Genomic DNA, 20,153 nt, shown 5'->3' with positions numbered 1-20,153 from the left:
AAGGACCGTCATTTGTCCAGGTGATAATCGAGATGATATTTTAATTCCTGGCGGGTTATGTAACGATAGAATTCAATAACTCGTGTCAAGCCAACCAATTCCCTAGAACACTCATTATAAATATGTAGAAAACACACGAATATGTCCAGAAAAGATCCAGTCTATCTCACAAAGACGTTCATCACCAACGATTAAAATCGCTCGGACCTCGGTTCTGAAATAGTTTAGTGATAGTTTACTCAGTAACTGCTACCGGCGAGTGTTTTCGCGTAACCGCGATTTCCCATATCTTCCATTCCAAATGCTGCGTAAAAACCTGATAACTAAACAATCAAACTTTCTTTTCCATTAATAATATACGATTATAGATACGATTATTTTACTGATAACTAGAACAAAGTAACTTAGATAATATAAAATAACATAATACCCATACAGTAATTACCTAAATGAATAATTCGTTTTTTAAATAGTTCATTATTCCAGCTAGACAGTCAAGCCAGCTTGTTTGTTAGATGTGATTCAATTGAAAAATTATGGTATAGGCGTCATCTTGTTTACCTTTTATCACACAAAATATTTATCCTCAATTATGTTTGTATAAAAATACCAACAGTTTATTTAAAATTAAACACGTAAACATTGCTATATCGAGCATTTAATCTCATATTGACACCTCGCCTTGACATACAAATAGTAAAAAACCTAATAAAAACGTTTATGGGTACAATGACACAGGCAAGTAGCTATTGAAAGCTCTAATTGAGTGTATTATCATTTGACGTTTCCTTTTACAACTTGTTCGGTTGTTCTCATTGTGTCTCAGACCTAAGTAGGTCACCTGTACATTCACACGTGTGTATGTGGTCGTGTCCGCGCAGTTGCCGTGTTGATGCGGCGCGTTGTCATGGCAACACACCGCGCTTGCTTCCCAGAAGAGTACTCGCCATTTCCAATGAGTACAAAATCACGGGACTTAAAATAATGTATTTAGATTTTTTTTATCTGGTGTAGAAGGAAAAAATTAAAGAAATTGAGTCTAGAAATTTCGAAGCTAAAGATGTCTTTAGCTTTTTAAGACTACTTTTTTTTTGTTTAGTTAATAAAACTTGATTAAATTGTTCACAGTTTTCTTATTGAAATTTTCAGCTGCGTAGGTATTTACAATTAGGCGGCCGCCTTCGACTAATCTTTCAGCTTTTATTATAAACTTGATGGACATTTTATTAACGGCCAATTTATTAACGTCATTTAATTTAAGTATGACCCGTAAAATGTTTTTAATATGGTCATATCTTATGATTCTATGCAAAAGAAAAAAATATTCCTCCGATTTCTTTTGTTTAAGACTATTTTAAATATTGCTATTTTACTATTTTTACTTCTTCCTCCATATTTAAGTCGAATATAATAAAATATGGCTGCTTAAAAATAACTAAGTACCTACTTCAAAAATGAATAATTACAGTAAACTAAAGCCGACGACTTGTTTTGTTGTCGGAAGATGACGTATGGGGGTGAATTAATTAACATTTTATTTTTGTGAATGTTTTGCCTAATTAATAAAACAATTTCTAGGTGTTCAAAAAGGCTAAAAGACGGATTTAGAAATTATCACTTAGATCTGAATGATACTTTTTGTTCGAAAGTTTGTTGGTACTGTTTTCGTTAATAAATAAAAAAGTTAAATCGTCGTAGCTATACTATTATGAAATACCTAATTATATATAAAACAGTCTATGAATATTGCTTGATCACATAATTAATAGACATAGTAAACACGCAGACCGATAGAAATAATCATACTCATAAATACGAATGTACCGTGCGAGGAATCGAACCCGCGATCTTTGGAAGTAAGGTGGTGTGCTAAACCACTAGACTATCAAAGCTGTCAAGAAAGTGTTAACTGTCGTCCGTAGACATGAACAGCTCCACGGTCATATCGTTATCACGTCTCACACGCAGTATTCATCATGCGTTACCATTAATGATGACAAAGTTCTCATGCCTTGTTATCTTGTATTTTCACTGACATATCTCAACCTACAAAGTAATCACAGATGGCCAGGCAGGTTTCTTAACAATAGGGTTTTTTTTATACCAAGATGGTGGTAAACAAGCATACGGCTCATCTGTAGCTTATAGATGCCTGAAATACCATTGATGTGTCACATGTACTTTGTACCATGTTTTTCTTTGATGGACGCAAACAAACTTATCTGATGATAAACGGTTACTGAAGCCTATGGACTCCAGAGTGTCAGTGTACCTCGATCGCCTTGTTAGCTATTCTAGCCGCATAAAAAATCCAATTTAATTGGATTACGATGTGATAATATGGACCCCAAACTCTAAATCATTGACTTTTCCACGTCACCCACCTGTGTACCCCGCCGTTACAAATCAGTGGGGCGGTGAGCAACCCCCAGGCTGCGTCAGTCACGGTTCAACAATATGACCCTATAACGTATGGTAAATCTAAAAGTCACCCCAAGCGGTTTATTTGTTATTCTCGCTTAATCATCAGCGTAGGTGTTTTGACAACAACCGAGTATATTTTGTAATTGGATACCTTACGTAATTATTCAATATTATCAATTACTGTGATTATTCTAATCCTTACTAATATTATAAATGCGAAAGTAATTGTCTGTCTGTCTGGCTTTCACGCTAAAACTACTGAACCGATTTAAATTAAATTTGGTACACAGATAGTTCAGACCCTGAGAATGGACATAGGCTACTTTATAATGCGAAAAAAAAAGGTTGAAAGAGGGGATTAGATTGTATGGAAATATCGTCATTTTTAAAGCTAGAAACTTAAAACTTTATTTTAAGTTGTTGATTAAATTTAAATAAACAGAAAAAGGTTATAAGTGTTTGAATTGTATGGAATTTCGTCATTTTTGAAGCTAGAACGATAAAACTTTTTCTTTGTCGGTTTTTTGTTAGATTATTGGATATTTTTTTTAATTTGGGCCAGCTAGGTAATTATATGGTGTCATGATTTTTATTTGATAGCACAAAATTGCATACAAAATTTTATTATGAGTGATATATATGTAAACTCTGTTCTGTAAACATCAATATGCAATATAAAGTTAAATACAATTTGCAAATAATAAAATTGTATTAGTATAATTAGAGGCAACAAATATCCATCCTTGTGAGATAGTCAGTATCAAACCGAACTTCCTGAGGGGTGACTACGAGTATCAACCTCATTTCCTGTACACCCTTCCATGGGGAGAGGGCACTGCAACGTTGTTATGCTGCTACAATTTTTTTATTGGGCTTCGAATTTCAATATTTAAGAGAGTTTTTGTAGTCGATGGTCACTATTTTGGCGCGAAACTATCGAGACGACCAAAGTCACAGTTTTAAAAATTTGTATGTTATTTTTTAATTACTGGTAATTACTAAATTTAAATATTTAAATCAATTGATGATCATGGATGGCTCTTCATTGCTTTTCTTTTCTATTCTGTATAGGTAAATGCTAGTTCAAAACATTTAGGTTTAACGTTGGCTGCTTTTTTCTTAACTCCGTTTTTTTTTATTATATATATACTTATACGAAAAGGAAGTTATTAGGTCAGTGTTTGGGTTCAAAATTCAAAAGTGAAAAATCATTTATTCATGTAGGACTTTTAGCCGCTTATGAACGTCAAGTTTTACATTACACTTTTTTTTTTACTACCGTCCAGTTATATAGATCCAATTGAGAAGAACTGGCAAGAACTGGCTCAATTGAATTTCTTTTTTTTTTTTAATCCAATTCCGGTTTATTGTTGGCTATTCATTGGTTTTTTTAATTGTATATAAGTACTCGTAATTGTTAATCAAAAAGCTTTAAATTTATGATAAATGAATAGTCATATTCATTAGTATTTATTTCCTGATTTATAAAATTTAAATTCACCGACTGACTGACAAATCATTGCCTTTTCCGCTACCTTATATAGACAAAGTATATAAGCCTTTTCACTTGGATATTAATTAATAACAATTATTCATACGAATGGCTAACAGCACGAGCCGTACTGAAAACATTATCTGCTGATTATGAAAACATTTACATTTTTAATTCAAAATATTTGGGATATGTCTTATGAACTTAACTGTTTGTAGGTGATGTCTGAAATACAAAGATGACTGGTTTTTGTTTCTAAAAATAAACAATTTCTTTTATAATACACACATAATATCGACTAATACATACTTACATACAAATATCACACATAAGAGAATATAACATACTAACATTATAAATGTGAAAGTGTAACATTTGTCACCTTTTCACGTCAAAAAACTGAACGAATTTTAATGAAATTTGACGTGAAAATTGATTGCATCACGGAAGAAATTAGATTTATTTTTAAAAATAAAATGTAATCTAAATTTAGTAAATCTACAGATAGATTATGTAAAAAGTCGTTTGCATATATATCTCTATCTCACTTATTTGAGCCGCTGTTCATGTGTATAGGTAATGGTCACTACTTACCACCATGTAGGCCGTCAGCTTGTCTGCCATTCCAGTTACAGAAAAAAATATATCTAAGTAGTATTTGAAATGAAGAAGCATTTTCCCATTTTCTTGTCGTGGTTACCAGGACGAAACCAAAGACAGAAGCTAGTCATAATTTTTTAACGATTCTGTTACAGAAAAAAGCATATCTAAGTGACATTTGAAATGAAGAAGCACATTTTCTTATCGTGGTTACCTGGACGAAGTCAAAGACAGAAGCTAGTCATAATTTTTTAACGATTCTGTTACAGAAAAAAGCATATCTAAGTGACATTTGAAATGAAGAAGCACATTTTCTTATCGTGGTTACCTGGACGAAGTCAAAGACAGAAGCTAGTCATAATTTTTTAACGATTCTGTTACAGAAAAAAGCATATCTAAGTGACATTTGAAATGAAGAAGCACATTTTCTTATCGTGGTTACCAGGACGAAGCCAAAGACAGAAGCTAGTCATAATTTTTTAACGATTCTGTTACAGAAGAAAGCATATCTAAGTAACATTTGAAATGAAGAAGCACATTTTATTATTGTGGTTACCTGGACGAAGTCAAAGACAGAAGCAAGTCATAATTTTTTAACGATTCTGTTACAGAAAAAAGCATATCTAAGTGACATTTGAAATGAAGAAGCACATTTTCTTATCGTGGTTACCTGGACGAAGTCAAAGACAGAAGCTAGTCATAATTTTTTAACGATTCTGTTACAGAAAAAAGCATATCTAAGTAACATTTGAAATGAAGAAGCACATTTTTTTATTGTGGTTACCTGGACGAAGTCAAAGACAGAAGCAAGTCATAATTTTTTAACGATTCTGTTACAGAAAAAAGCATATCTAAGTGACATTTGAAATGAAGAAGCACATTTTTTTATTGTGGTTACCTGGACGAAGTCAAAGACAGAAGCAAGTCATAATTTTTTAACGATTCTGTTACAGAAAAAAGCATATCTAAGTGACATTTGAAATGAAGAAGCACATTTTCTTATCGTGGTTACCTGGACGAAGTCAAAGACAGAAGCTAGTCATAATTTTTTAACGATTCTGTTACAGAAAAAAGCATATCTAAGTGACATTTGAAATGAAGAAGCACATTTTCTTATCGTGGTTACCTGGACGAAGTCAAAGACAGAAGCTAGTCATAATTTTTTAACGATTCTGTTACAGAAGAAAGCATATCTAAGTGACATTTGAAATGGCGAAGCAAATTTTCTTATTTTGGTTACCTGGATGAAGCCGAAGGCCAAAGCTAATTAGGTATATTTATTTAAACCATTCAAAAACTACGTCCTGATTCCATGATTGACTTTATTAGAACATAGATTAAAGATCTAACGATTAAACCGAATAGATAATAAATAATGCAACCTGATAGCCGACACAATACGCTGTATGCACGATTCTAAGTCACGATAAAATATAGTTAAAATTATCACGTTACGAACAATAACGCTATTTATATTCTGAGGAGCCGGGCAGCCGATATTAAGGTGGTTTTACACTCTCTCAATGGACATTTGAGGAATAGTAATTTGTTAGGTTACCAATTTTGTATATACTGGCCGATAAGGGCTGGTAACACAACTATTTTATTTAGTACTAATTGCCCTCTTTGGTTTTGCGTCGGTGCTTATAAGTTTGTTATTTTTTTTATTATTTATTGGACTATTTAAAATATATGTACAACTAGCTGACGCGCACGACTTCGTCTGCATGACACTTATCGCCCAATATCGATATATATCGCCCAATTTACTTAATATCGCCCAATTTAATTATTCAGATGGAGTTAAGAGTTGCTCTATTTAAAGAGCAACTCTTAGCACTCTTTACAAAATATATCTCGGTAAAAACGGCCGCTCATGTAATCCTGGAGTGCGTCGCAATGAACACAAATTCTCGAAACGTTGAGGTCGCTCCGTGAAACGTGTGAAGACCACAGGAGATTTTTGCGCTTTTGGGAAGAGCTTGGTGCTTCGCTTCGTGTAGAGCCGAGACTACTAAAGTATCCAAACTTTAGTAGTCTCGACTGTATACGTACAACGTCCTAGATGAGAGGTTGATTGCGGAAGAACGAGACTAACTTACATTTACGTTTACATATGCCTCGGTAAAATTCAATGATACGGTATACAAAAATTTGATTCATATGACCGCTACATTACTATTGCTTGATAATTGTATTGACAAGCAAAAACTATTAGTATCGTGACACGAAGGGCTACTCCTGCCCCCGACACGACGCCGACGCCGTTTTTTCTCAAAGCTGGCATGCGCGTGCGCACCTGTCCTTATAGTGCTTTGAAGCTATAGACCTGTCAAGAGGTAGATAGGAATTAGTGTTTTATATATAAGAAATTGAGGTTTCATATCTCTTATCATATTTGATACTAACTAACTATCTTAACATATTAGATACTAACTGTTATCCTTAACTTTGTCTTATTCTTTAAGATAAAATAATCAAAAGTCCTCGAAATAGAATCGTCACGTCAAATCTCATTAGATCCTAATGGTCAGCTGTTTAGTTAGAAAGGTAATAATTAGATAAACGGACACACTATCGCATTTACATATTATATTTGTATCAATAACTAGTAAGAAAATGACAAAACTATTCAACGGATTTAAGTAAAATTTTAGAGTCTGTAAAACGTTGTCTGACCTTTTTAAAACTAATTTAAATAGAAATGGGGACACTTGTTATTTTTAATAGAATAGACAGACCTTTTATTTGTAATGCAAAACTCATAAATATAGACTAACAGCAGCACGTATGTAGATAACGTTTTCATGTGACGTCCATATTACCAGTCATAAGTTGCATCCCCATCCATGACTATGATTGTATCGATGTGGTTGTATTCTATTATATATGCATTTGCAAAAAAATATTTATGTATTTCACCCATACCACAAGCTTAGCGTTTGACTAGATGGCGCTGTGTGAATTGCTTTATAATGTTATCATTATTATTATATTCCGGAGTCTCCGCCTACTCTCCTATACGTAAAGACGTTTTCTCACTCTGAAATATCACATCAATATCTAACCTAACAAAGCTTATAAAGCAAGTTGCTTGTCGGCAGGAATAGGTGATAGGAGGCTCAGATAACGCTGTCGAAAATCCACCTCAGTAATAATATTGTAGTAGAAGTAAATTTTAAAAACATATAATGAAAAATTGAAATTCTACATTCAGTATGATTTTAATAGAGTCCATTTTTGAATTACCTCCCTTAACAATCAAATTGTCTCCCTGCGGGTCGTGGGCCCTGCGTTGGGAAACATTGCTCTATAGTGTATAAGTTCTGTATCGGTCGCCAACGCGCATGTGCCATTGGTACCGTAGCTTATGGACGCCTGGTGATTCAGGCATCCATAGGCTACGGTAACCGTTTACCATCAGATGGGCCGTATGCTTGGATGCCACCATAGTGGTATAAAAAAATAATAATATATATATATGTCTTAAAATAACTAGGCAGTTCTATACATTGTTAAGGTGCATGTGAACGGGCGAGCCCGCGCACGCGACCATACAACGCATCCCTTTCTCCTGAGACAGTTGAAACACCTTCGTTTGACCGTTATTTTTTAACTACTATCGATGTTTTCAGTTAGGTTTCTCAATTTTATGTGCATTTATAACAGTAAAAATATTATCCAAATAATATATAGGTAATTATTATATATCTGACTGCGTCTTCAGGTATAACAGTTAAAAATAATTATCCACATGAATTCAGTGACAATTGGCACTAAGGATAAGTGTTGTACTTATCCTTAGAGCCAATTGGTACACTACTGTTCCAATACCATACCGTTCCATACATTTTATTACAATAAAAGTATATTTTTTAAAAAGCAGTTGTTTGTAATAAAATTATGTTTCTCAATTACAGTGTCTCAATTGTAAAAATATACCACTATTGCATAATAGAGAGTATCTAAGTTTATAATCTTGCAAATTCTAACTATTATTCAGTGGAATAATTATTTTACCTAATAACCATTAATAGAAAATAACGTCAGTTTTAAGGTTCTAAAGTTTTCCTCATTATATGAAGTTAACAAATAATTTTAAATATATAAAACATGAATAATTTCGTAATTATTGTTAAGAAATTATTTCTATATACCTATATCAGTCAGTAGTCATAAATTTCATTGGATGCCAAGCTTCGATCTGATGTGAGTTGGTACCTAAATCCAGTGAACAATGGACAGCCTTGACCCTGTTGACCTTACGCCTCACGAGATCAGATAAAAATACTGTTATCACTTTATTCCGAGTGATAAATTACAACAAAACATCATTCACACTGTCATTAGCCATTAGGCAACTACAAAATAAAGACGATTTACTGGCCACTTTCATTCCATTGGTTCGTTTGTAGAAATTAAAAAAAGTCACGCACCTTGTTCGAAGTTCAAAAGCTTTCAGATAAAATTATCTCTGTTGCGTCTTGAAGCGAGACGATCCTGCGGACATGTGTAGAAAGAGAGAGTGTATTATGGTAATTGGGTGATGCAAGCGGGACAGATGAGGCGCATCTCGGCGGGATGCCAGAACGGCAACGCCGCGTCCACCAATCGCTGGACGTTCATCTTATTGTTTGTTTTTCAATTCGTTTTTCTTGTATATTCCTTTTATTTGGGATCGCGGAAAGTTTAGTGAGGAATGGGCTTTTATAATCACGATTTTCATTTCGCTCTATTCATTATTTTCAATTGATTTTTGACCTGACCATGGCCTATATACATAGGCATAGTACATGAACAGTACACAAGCATCACGTTATTACGTGACACCCGTGAAACCACTAACGTTTTGCCATTCCTAAGGACTAAGGCGTCATGCCTCCATCCTTTGTAATTTCACTGCCATAGCTCATCCATCAAACTTAATCAGAATTTACAAAGCAAGATGGTCGGCGGGAGAAATAGAAGAGGGAGAGAGAGAGTGTGTTACCCAAAACTATATTATATTACTATGTAAGATTATCTAGGTAGGGGGACCAAAAAAGATGGATTATGTGAAAAATTGTATGTTTAAAAGGAGAGAAAGCTCAAATATGACGGCTGATAGGGATAAGTGGAAAAAAGAGGACATACTGCGCCGACCACAAATAATGGGATGAAGGCAAAACGATGATGATGACTATCCAGGTAGAAAATGTCATCCCTATTTTTTTTAATCTGTTCCAGAAGAGTAGGTATATCACTACAAACAAAAATGTTTAAGAGGAAAATTAATTTTATTCATAATTTACTTCTAATTTAAATTTTAGTTCATTTAAATAAAAATGTAAAATAAAAAAAGTAAAACAAATGAGAACAATGGACGGGATAACAAAAAAAACATTTTTATGTTTAAGGAAGGCAATAAGTGCTTGATATCGCGTGAGGCAAGGCGCGTTTGAATATTAAAAATGGACAAAACAGTTGTGTTTTGCGTGGGCAAATGGCGCCGTTAATTAAAATGTGGGTTAACTGTCTTCAGTATGCTTTAACTCAATTTAAAATATTTCACACAGGTAGTTGATAAGCTTATATTTGAACTAATATTGTAAAGATAAATGATTTGGTTTATTTACTGTTTGTTTTAAACTCAAAGAATTAATCTCTTCGGTAGCATCGGTCAATAAATGACCGAATAACTTTGGACAATATTTTTTTTTAAGTTAGTGGTACAGTTCGTTTCGTCTTCGCTGAAGAAACTGCTGTCACCTACCGAAAATCACATCGCTGTACTCCAGTCACCTCGTGACCACCGTTAGTGTGACATAACAAAAAATTATTCATGTTAAGACCCGATTAATTATATTAACAATTTTTTTTTGATGACGTTATGTTCGTTAGTTTTGCCAATGCAGTTGTATAAAAAACAAAATTGAGCTGATATTTGTTAAAAATGTAAAGAAACCTACATCAATCAATAATCCGTTAATTAGTATATGTAGATATTTTACCATCATTCTTGGATTTAGGAACTTCTATACGAGTAGAGTCTCGACTGAACATTTTTTAAACAAAAAATTCGCTCAAGTTATTGAAGGATACTCAGTAGGTTCAACATCGGACCCTCGTGTGCAGTGGAGCGCGAAGGCCACATCTCGTCCCAGGCACGGCCGCGGGCGCTGAGTTAAGGTTCCCAGGGCCCCTGTCACTTCTTATACATATATGTTATACATTAAGTATTAACGTGACCATTAGTGTTTTCTTTAAGTTAAAATGGAGCATTGGCTTATTTGGAATAGAAATATTTTTTTAAATTGTTAAACAAAAAAACGTTAAAGTTGTAAAACATTCAGAAAAAGTTAAGAATTAAACAAATAATAATACCCGATAAAAAACGTTTTGTTTAATTACGATTACGATTACGATTTTATTTATTGGCACGTTTTTTTATATTCACCTTAAGACGATTAATCGCACGGTACAAAAATTTGTATTCATGAGTGCGTATTTTTTTAGTGTTGATCTGGGTGGTTTTGTATGTATATTATGTATGTATTTTCTATTCTATTCTATTCTATTTCTAACAGTTGTTTATAGAAATTACTTAGTTGGCGCTGTGTGATTTGACCTGTGTACTATTATTTATTCTTTTTACATCTTAAAATTTTAAAAATCATTATCTTATTGTAAGAGAAATCAAATGAAATATACTGGGTTCATACCTATACATAATGAGCGTAAAACATGTACCATCATTTATTGTCAACCACTTAAGTTAATTTATTCTGGCGGAAACCGAACAAAGATAATTTGACGAGCTTCTTCCATTCTGTTAATGGTTTGCGAACCTCGCATATAACGAAGATGTGGGAGCCATTAAGTTTTTACCTCCCGTCCTTTTCAGAACAACTCACCAGTCCGTGAAGACATCGGGGGACATGTATCCTGCCTTCTCCTAACGAATTATATTCTACCACCCCTCTGAAATGTCGTAACACACAAGATACAAGCTAGTCAATAATAATGCTAGTATCAATGATAGAAGGTCGATAATTGAATGGGTTTTGGAACTTTTTCTTGGTATAGCTGCACAGGTCTCAGACATGGGAGGCGGCGCGTGAGAAACCTGCGCACACGCTTCGGATGGCGTTGAATAAATTATATAACATAAGAGTCGTTGATGCGTTTAGGGCTGTACATGACGCTGTTGAAAACTGCACTAAAAATAATATAAATGCGTTTATTACCTTTTTCGACTAAAAAGGTGAAAGATTTTACACGGAAAACGTAACAGGCCGCGGTCTAATACGACGACGGTGATGGCACATCTATTTTTTTTAATTTTTATACATTATTAACTAACAAACTGAGACGTAGCTTTTAATATAGAAGATTAGTATCGATATGTAGTGGTAGGAATTAAAATATTCCCTTTTACATTTTCAACCGATTTCAAAAAAGGAGGAGTAAATGTACAGGTTCAAGAGAAAATGTGTAGGTATTCAACTGTACTTTAATATCAGTTTCCTCAGAACTTTATTTCGTATAAATCAATTTTTATGATTCATTTTTTATTTGAAAGTTAGTACTTGTGATGTGGTTCTATACAAATTTGATCAATATCTGACGAGTATTCAGTTATCTTTAATAATGCGATTGAATTGATATATATAGTGAGGTCCCTCCGCATGGCCTAAAAAATAAAGTTACAGGATGAATTCGGTCCCACGCTACGAGTAAGTAGACCTTGTGTTATGGGTACTAGACAACTGGTAGAAATACTTGAATACCTATGTGAAATATATAATAGAATTGTAACACGGTCCCAATATTAACAATCACACTACAAAATACAAATGTTTCTACTATGCCAGGAATCGAACTTGAGATCATCCAAAATAAGGCTGTGTGCTAAATCAAGTTAAATCAAATGTAATATTTTATAACTTTATAGCAAATAAACTCGTACTCCTCTCTTCTCTGCTTCCTACGTCCTAGAGGATATAATTGATCTGCTTTGATTTTTTATTTTCTACCTAACCACTGCTTATTGTATTATGGAATGTAATGCTTAAATAAATAAGAGGTTGACGTTGGCAGCCCTACCGCAGATACATAGTTTGATGGTCCAATGCGCCTGATTCATTTAGATAATGCGAGAAACAGCGGCGGCGATCGCTGCGAGATACATCGGTGGCTGAACTCAACACCACAATTATGCGTGTAGATAGACAGATAGATCTGTGCACATCACTACAATCATACATAAACATCTCACTAGGAGGTTATTACACCATCATATATATAATATTCCTGGTTAAGTCAATGAAACTTATTACTTATGAAGTATAATCAGAATATATGCGTTATATCATTATAATAATGTATGAAGTACCCCAAGGGAAAAACTTTGTACCCCTTTTTACGAAATTTGTGTAGACGGAGTATGAGATTGCGCACACTTACAGCTTATATAGTGAATGAGTGCAGAATGCATTTTTTTTTAATTATGCATAAAAATACAATAATCAATAAAAAAAAAACATTACACACATTACCATGTATTGGTCACACACTGTCAATACTTGTGTTATAATACCTAGTTGACAATAGCCTTTCCTTCCTTCGCCTTAATGTTTCAAACTTATAATTTAAATCAATTATGGTCGACGACTAGGCGATTATTGTAACTTAATGAAATAATACTTATATTATTAATAAGTATTATTTCATTAAGATTTTGTTCATAATATTTTATGTGCGACACTACAAATATTCAGTGTTAAGACCTTACCACCACTTCTAGAAGCGTTGAGACCGTCCCTATTAGTGTCATTTTCTGACTCTTAATAGATCTATACCCATATTTCAGTGTTACAATATGGGTATCGTCTCTGTACTAGGCATCATCTGGCAATTAATAGAGCTCGGAAGCCTAATGTGAATGTTCGGCAACAAGACTACACCTCTGGTAATATGAATCTATATATTTTCCATTCAAGTAGATTTTTATCAATTTTAAAAGCTTTTCAAACCTGCAACTTTTTCTCAAACTTCCATCATTTTACCCCCCTTCCAGATTATTATTGACATAATACTAATATTAATATTATTTGCTGTCTATTAAATATAACATCTAAACCCATTTCTTTATTACTACAAAGAGAGTATATAATCTGTACACTTACTCTAGGGACTTACACTTATGCCAATGGATGTTTATATAGATATCAATGGATTGATGTACATTTTTTCATTAATACAAAATATTTGGCAGTACATATTGAATGTTGTAAACAGTACAAGATTTGTCTTTTTAATATCTTTTAGTTATAATAAGTGCCATTCTATATATAGAATTAAAAATGTCCAAAAATATAAATAACGTGTTTGGTTTACCAACATTAATTCCCTTCTCAGGAATATAAAAAATGCGTACTGCAGTACAAATTGATCACAGGCCATAAAACTACATCAAAAAAGTCAAATAAGTACATTGAGTGTACTAAATTTGTATTCAGTAAACACACTTTTAACAGTGAAATGTGTTTGCTTGTATATTTAATGATGTTTGTTACGACCTCCGAAGTATTGTGGTGAGAGACGTTACTTTGTAAAATGTCCCAGATGCTATTCTCGGTTAGTTCAATTTTCAAAATTTTAAATTAGACTTCCCTACATTATTCATATTCCCTTTAGTATTCTCTTAGCTGTGTATTTTCAGATAATTGCTTATTTCAATAGCCTCATCAGTTTACCGAGTTAGACTTTATGCAACGTCGTCTTCGTGGGTTACTTACCTCTGTTTCACCTATTTCTGCCTCTAAAGACTTTACCTTATAAAATTCATCCCAGTTTAAAATATGATATATCGCAGTGAAATTACAAGCCTAACTGGTCTGACCTCATACTTATTTTATGATCCTCCACTGGTGCCCCGTTAGCGTAAATCATTAGCGTACAGGGTACACCATTCCATTATCTATCATTAAAAAAACCTATTTGCAGACCCACGAAATAGAAAACAAAAATTTTATAAAATTGGTCATGTTTTAGAGGTGTTCAATAAACAAACATATATTTATAAGTGCTATTGACATTGACCTTCCTTTACATCATAAAACAAATGAGATGTTTAATATTTTTATACATGTAGTTGTTTATTTAAACAAATTAGATTTGTTTAATACATGTATATAGGGGGGAAGGGGATTGTTAGTAGTGGAGACTCATGAACCCATTACTAGCAATGTACCATGTCAGGTTGACCTCCACGCGGTTCCCCCTGGAAACCATCGTGATAAATATATATATATATATATATATATATATGCGTAAACCGTTAGCGCAGGCGGGTGCACCATCCCATTATCAGCCATTCTACGTATATATATCTACATGTATCTTTATACCTATTAATTTCGACCTTTTGTCTTATGAATCCTTTGTTAAAAGTACCTCATCTGACGGTATATGGGCAGCATAACCCACTCATACATAACAGAGCCAATTCGTCATCACTGCCATCTCGGGTGAACACTGGCCATTTAATTAGTATTCACGGATGGCTGCGTCGATCTCTCGGTACCCAGAATCCGCATACAATGGGCCCGGGTGAAATCGACAAACCGCGGCGTTATTCTGTTTATTGATGTCATAAAGTAACCACAAGGTTAGCAAATGATTAATACTGATTAAATCTTTTTATTTTTACTTTTAAATTTAAGATTCTTAAATATTTTACGGATGTGGAAGACTGCGAAAGCTTTGCCGTGACCTTATGCGAGTAGGTATACTGTATTGTTTTCTACAGAGTAAAAATCTCGCTGTATCCTGTCTGAAGTGGAGGTATCAAATGTTTCTGATGAGTGAGAGGTGCTGAGGGTTATAATAAGGAAAATACGGAGATTAAATAAAATGTGTCATACTAGTCGCAAGTGTAAAGAATATGTCAAAGAATGTTATTACAAAATTTAAAAGTAGTATAAAATCTTATCAAGGAGTTCGCTACACTGTCCTCTCCTCTTTGGCGAGCGTTTCTCTTTTGGAACCTTTTTACATCATTACAAAAAAGCATACTTCTTAATAATACATAAGGTCCAAAAACATACCTTTATGGTATGATCTTATTCGTCTTAATACTCTGTTAATGTAACATATTTAACAACTAATAAATAATTGATTTATCTGAAATATTGATTTGGTATTTAGAATACCGATTCTATTAGCATAACGTTCGTCATTGCCTTGTCTTGATCACTTTGTATCAGCGTAGTATGTCTGTAATCTCCATCCACTGGTCCCTATCGGCTGTCATATCTGAGCTTTCTCTACTTTTATGGATATCATCTTTCACACATTCCATCCATCTCTATTTTTGGTTGGCTCAACATTAGGGTGTCAAATTAATTCATACTAATAGTTTAAATGTATATAATTATTATACTACAAAGTCTAATTGTAAAATCAAATCTATACTCAAAACCAGTGATAGTGTTAATAAATCTGTACGACTTTGTCAAAGAAGTAAAATCTATACAAATAAATAAAATTGAAATGTCAGTTCGTAGTTTCAAATTAATAGCTTATCACTAAATGCTTATGAAACACTAGTAGGTACAGTAATTATTTGTATAAAAACAATATTTACAGAAATTTTGCCTTATGATAATAAAAACACTGGCTTTGTCATCCTTCTGGAAAATAAATGTAACGTTTGGACCGTCGAGGATAAGTTTGCGAGTGCGACATTGTTTAAACGGAAAACTGTGGTCGATGATCTATCTATAGGACTTTTGATAGTGGAAATTCCCTGCTTTAGACTATTTTCCTTGACACTCGCTTCCTTGGAAAGAGAGGTTGCATACGATATGCATAAGGATTCTATGTACTGAATATAAATACTATTTAGAATATTACAGGTTATGGAAAACGCAACTCTTTGTATGGCTTTTTGACGTATTCGGTAACCTAAGCTCGTGGCTCTACCTGCTTCAAATACAGATAAGTATTGATCTCAGATAACATAGGTTTCTATAAGTGAAAGAATATTCATAATCATTGCAGTTTTCTTTGAATAGTTCAATTAAAACACGTAGACAAAGTCGCGTCTAAAAGGTATTTATAAAGTATAAGTCGCCCAATGGTCGAAATTTGATCATAACTAGTTTAAACTATAAGTTTGAACATTATTAAGTTTTTATTGTCAACGCGTATAAGTATAAGTCTAACGCGTGTGTGTGTCGAATGCATCGTAGTGTATGTAATGTTTTTTTAGTGAATTTAGTGTATTTATTATGCACAATTGAGCATAAAAACGTTAGTATTTTCATAAAAAGGTATGCAAAGTTTTTGTCTCACGTATTAATATAGAGATAACAGACCAAGAGTATAAATCGGTGACTATCGACAATAAATACTCATTGTTATTTCAACGACAGTAAGGATTTGTACAGCGTATTTTCCACGACATCTCACGAGATGGTCAGGGCGCTGAGCTGAATGCATTATGCTGCATTATGTTGCATTATGTGTGCACATGTTGACATGCGCGCCGCGTGCAGCCATGTTTATGACCGGCGAGAGAGGAGTTTATGCGAATTTATCGATATTCGTAATTGATTTAATCTGACCCATTGCAAGTATCGATAAAGTAATACTTGCAATTATCACAAAAGATTTTGCAGTTGCTTTAAGTTCTATTGTAGGTATTACTAGTGGCGCGACTTGGTTTCATAACCATGGTAATTTTTTCACACCTTGTTTTGAAGTGTATATTAATTGTATGTGTAGAGAAATTATTGAGGCTGTTGCTAAAGACGAGTATTTGTATAGGTACGAGGCCGAGTATAGGTACCTAATCTTATTATTGTACTTTTATTATTAATTAGGTATATATAAATAGAAGGATTAGTTTTTTTTAATACTATAAATCAATTTTAAAAAGCCAAATTGAAAATGCTTGACGATATGTTTTGCTTTTTATTAAACTGTAATAGTACTAAAAACTGATTCAAAATTACCAAAAATATCTTGTAATAAATACAAATATTGAAATCAGTTAGCCGTAAACATAGTTTTCTATGTAGTAAAATGAATAATTTGTGTTTGAACAACAAACGGTAAAGTTAGCGACAGGATATCGCTAGATCTGAATCTGAAGACCTGAATGACATACACACAGACGTCCAGTGTCGTGTTCTCGTTAGCTCCATTGATAAGAGATGTCACACAATGCCGCATTATGTGTTACTTGGAACACCGTGTTTACCTCGTTTAGACGATCGAAAAGTATATTCCACTCATGTCAAAAATATACACCCTATTTCACAAAAGTCTAACGATTTGACAGCGTTTTTGCTTTTTTAAATCGTTAGAATATAATTTTTTGTTGTGTTGATAAAAAATGTTTGTAGTAATAAACAAAAGCACATTTTATAATTTTAAATGGTTTAGATTAATTTGTAGAATGGTGTAAATGCGATACTGAGTTTGTAAAATTACTTTCACGCCTCAACAGCTCAATTTTTTTTATAATTTCTGCTCCCCTTCCATTGGTCATAGCACGATTTTACACAGTATATAGTCTTCTTGGATAAATTATCTATCCAACACTTAAAGATTAAAATTCAGATAGGTTTTTTTTAATAGATTATAATGGAATTGTGTACCCGTCTGCGCTAAAGATATACGCTGGCGGGGCACCACACAGTGGAGGATGATAAGATGAACATGAGGTCAGGTCAGTTAGGCGAACGTGACAATTTCGCCAGGAATTTATCATGATGATTTCCTAAGGGAACCGCGTGGAGGTCAACCTGACCTGACTACCTCTGATCAATAGTACCAAAGATTACCCTGAACATTCCAAGTAACAAATTTTACCTCTATATAATATTAGGTACTATAAATGGACATAAGGAAAAATATGCTTAAAATTTATAAAATTATAAATAGCAATATACTCTCGATTTTGTGGCCGTTATAAATCATTATTTATCTAAACAATATAGATTTACATTTATACTTACTTATGTATGAACACAAGCAGATAAATATACATGAAGAGTATATCAGTCTAATCTATTTCAAGTTTTATAAGCTGAAATACCATTTAAACGCAAATGTCCACTAATCTCTGTTATCATGGATTTTCTAGTTTAACAGAAATATGATTAAATCAATCATTATGTATACCTATATTATGTCACAAGTTTATTAATTATGAAATTTGAATTTGAACTCTGTTACGTGCTAATTGTCCAGTTGTTCATGTAATAGATGTTTCTTTGTTTGTATTATTTATTTAGTTCGTATTCTTTGATCGTACCTATTTTTTTCATAGTTTACCATCTTTCGCGATGAAAATAGGTCTTGCTTGGAAGAGGGTTATGGTATATTTGGTTGAAGTAATTTAGAGTAGATGTCATTTATGTCGTATCGAAAGTATTTATTGAATTATATGAAAGAATGTACTTATAATCTTTCCTTTCAAAATCCCTTTCCATCGATCATCCTTCCAATTCAAACGGGAATCGAAATGACGTCGGTCTGGGCCGAGGTTCGAACTAGCTACAGTCTTATCCGTCAGGCGGGAGTTGGCCTTCAGCCGCTCTATAAGCCCTGCTGCGGTTTTGGTGTGCTCGTTTTGTCGTCCGGTGAAGCTGTAAAGGCCACCTTCGGCCAACAGCATTCGAGTAGTCCGAAAGAAAATCCTGTCAACATAATTTTAAAAGTGATATTCAATCAATAGTACAAGTATATACTTCTTTTTTAATATTTCGTATACATTATGTAATCGCAAAAGACCTAAATGGAACACATCTTTTACTTCCCTATAACGGCGAGGTCGGGAATAAATCTCGATCACAAATATTGATTTTTAACCGCACATGATCGATTTCTCGATACTGATATCAGTTGAGTAACTTAATTTTACGATAAGTAACGGTACTTATTTGTCTATTGTAAGCATGATTTTCAATTATTTAATGTCTTTAAAAGATTTCTTAGCTGTAAGTAGCTCCGACCACTGAATATCTGTGCCTCATTTTTTCAGCCACCAAGCAGCTTGGTAAGCGGTGTTCTGGATGTGAAATTACAGGATAAGAGGCATGATACTGTAGACCTCTGGAATGGCAAGGCATGAGTGGTCTCACAGGTGTCACATGATAATATGATTTCCGTAGTAGGTACTTGTATATAGGCGACGGTTACCGCTTACCATCGAATGAACCGTCAGTTTGTTTGTCATTAGAATTACATACAAACAAAAGTTAAAGATACTTAATTTACAAAGACTTACTTGCCGAAGTTTTCTCACGAGACTACAGCACGAGGTTTTTCAAGAAAGGTATATTAAAGTTAGTCGGCAACGCGCACCTAACTCTCCTGATGTCTCAGACGTCCATAGGCTACGGTAACCATTTGCCATCAGATGGGTCGTATGTTTGTTTACTACCATAGTAGTATAAAAAAAGGTATTGTTCCTCAGACGAAATCCTATTTCAACAACCTTACAAAAATTTTGTCTTCTTTCTAGTGTCTAATCGATACATCCTGTTGAGTCCTTGATACCTGTCTACTAAACTTTGCAACTTCATTTTTTATAAATAACTAGGTAAGTGTTTTAACTTTAACTTTAACTTTGACTGCATTT

This window comes from Achroia grisella, unplaced genomic scaffold, assembly GCF_030625045.1.
Source record: "Achroia grisella isolate CSIRO2021 unplaced genomic scaffold, CSIRO_AGI_Agris_v1 utg660, whole genome shotgun sequence".
Taxonomy (NCBI): domain Eukaryota; kingdom Metazoa; phylum Arthropoda; class Insecta; order Lepidoptera; family Pyralidae; genus Achroia; species Achroia grisella.
This window is presented reverse-complemented; position numbering follows the sequence as displayed.